We start from the raw sequence: 1,462 nt of genomic DNA, 5'->3' as shown, positions 1-1,462 counted from the left end.
AAAAAAAAATTCTTCCACTTTTTCCTTCTATATATATTTACTGATTACCCATTTGGGGTCATTGACTTAACTAAGAATTGACCATTAAGATAAATAAGAAATAGTGTTTGTCTTTGTGGAACTATCAATTCTGCAAAAGAGGAACATAAAAGCAAGTAAATTAACCAACAATATATTATATTAAAACTTACCTTGATGTTGCAGTGGGTTAAGTATTGGGCTGCTATCTCCAAGGTGAGTGGTTTAAACCCATTGGTTGCTCTGTGGGAGAAAGATGAGGCTGTGTGCGTCTGTAGAGTCATGGAGTAAAGCGGCCCCTGGGGTTCCAAGGAATCATATTTCTGGGAGCAATCTTTCTCAGGCAGATCGGATGGTGGGTTTCCATTAACAGCTGAATACTTCATTATGAAAGGTTTTTTTCTTTTAAAAAAATCAATAGCTTAATCCTATTAAGAAGAGTTGTACACACATCACCACTTTCAGTTTTAGAACATATTCTTCTTTCTTGTACCCATTGTCATTAGCTCACCATTTCCCCCCCCACTTCTCTTTGCCTTCCCCCGCCCAAGAAACCATTAATCTTGTTACCATCTCTATAGATGGAGCTATCCTGAGTCTCGTGTACCGAAATTCATACAAATCCCCCACAAAACTAAGCTAACAATAACAAAGTAAAATAATGAAATTAAATGAAACAAATAATACTTTACCGAACACATGAATGGAGAAGCCTCTGTTTGAGTATGTAGCTTATGTGTACAGAAACACTGGCCTTCTTTCGAATGCAACTTGGAGTGAAAGTGATAAAGTGATAAATTCCCTCAGTATCAGAAGTTGAACCATTATATATCACTGCATGTGGCAACCTCATATGGGGCGGGGGGGATGTGAGAGAAAATATCTGTACATACTAAACTCTCCCCAAATTCACCAATCAGGTAATCAATTTCTAGAATGGAATAAGGAATGAGAATAGTGACTCCACATTCTTAGGAAACAGCCTGTCTTAAGGAAGCAATAAAGTGGGAATGATAGGTACTGTAGCTAGATTAGGGATAAAGGAGAGTTGTCTTTTCCAAAGGCTACACTAAATGAAAATTAGCTGTTCATGTCACAATTGATGGGTTGGAAGAAATCAAGAACACTATGGGAAAATCCAGAACTGAGCATGCTCAGACTCAAGTCACCTAGGCCCAGATGGGAACTTAACCTGGGTACACAGACGAAGCACCGGTTACATGACATCACACAGGTGCACCTAAACTCTGCCAATAAGATCAGCCAATACCCTCAACCATGCCTCCCCAGCCAGTGGGGATCGGAGTAGATAAAAGCAGGCCATAGGCAGGCTAAGGATCTCTCTTCTCTTGTTCCAGTGAGCTTTGCAAGCAGACAGTGGGAATCTCTCTGGTGTGTCAGGAATAGAAGTGTCTGCGGGGCCCCTGGGGCCAGAATTCTCTTG

The sequence above is a fragment of the Echinops telfairi genome, unplaced genomic scaffold, assembly GCF_000313985.2.
Source record: "Echinops telfairi isolate 266 unplaced genomic scaffold, ASM31398v2 ScPeMD7_1;HRSCAF=3_0, whole genome shotgun sequence".
Lineage (NCBI taxonomy): Eukaryota > Metazoa > Chordata > Mammalia > Afrosoricida > Tenrecidae > Echinops > Echinops telfairi.
This window is presented reverse-complemented; position numbering follows the sequence as displayed.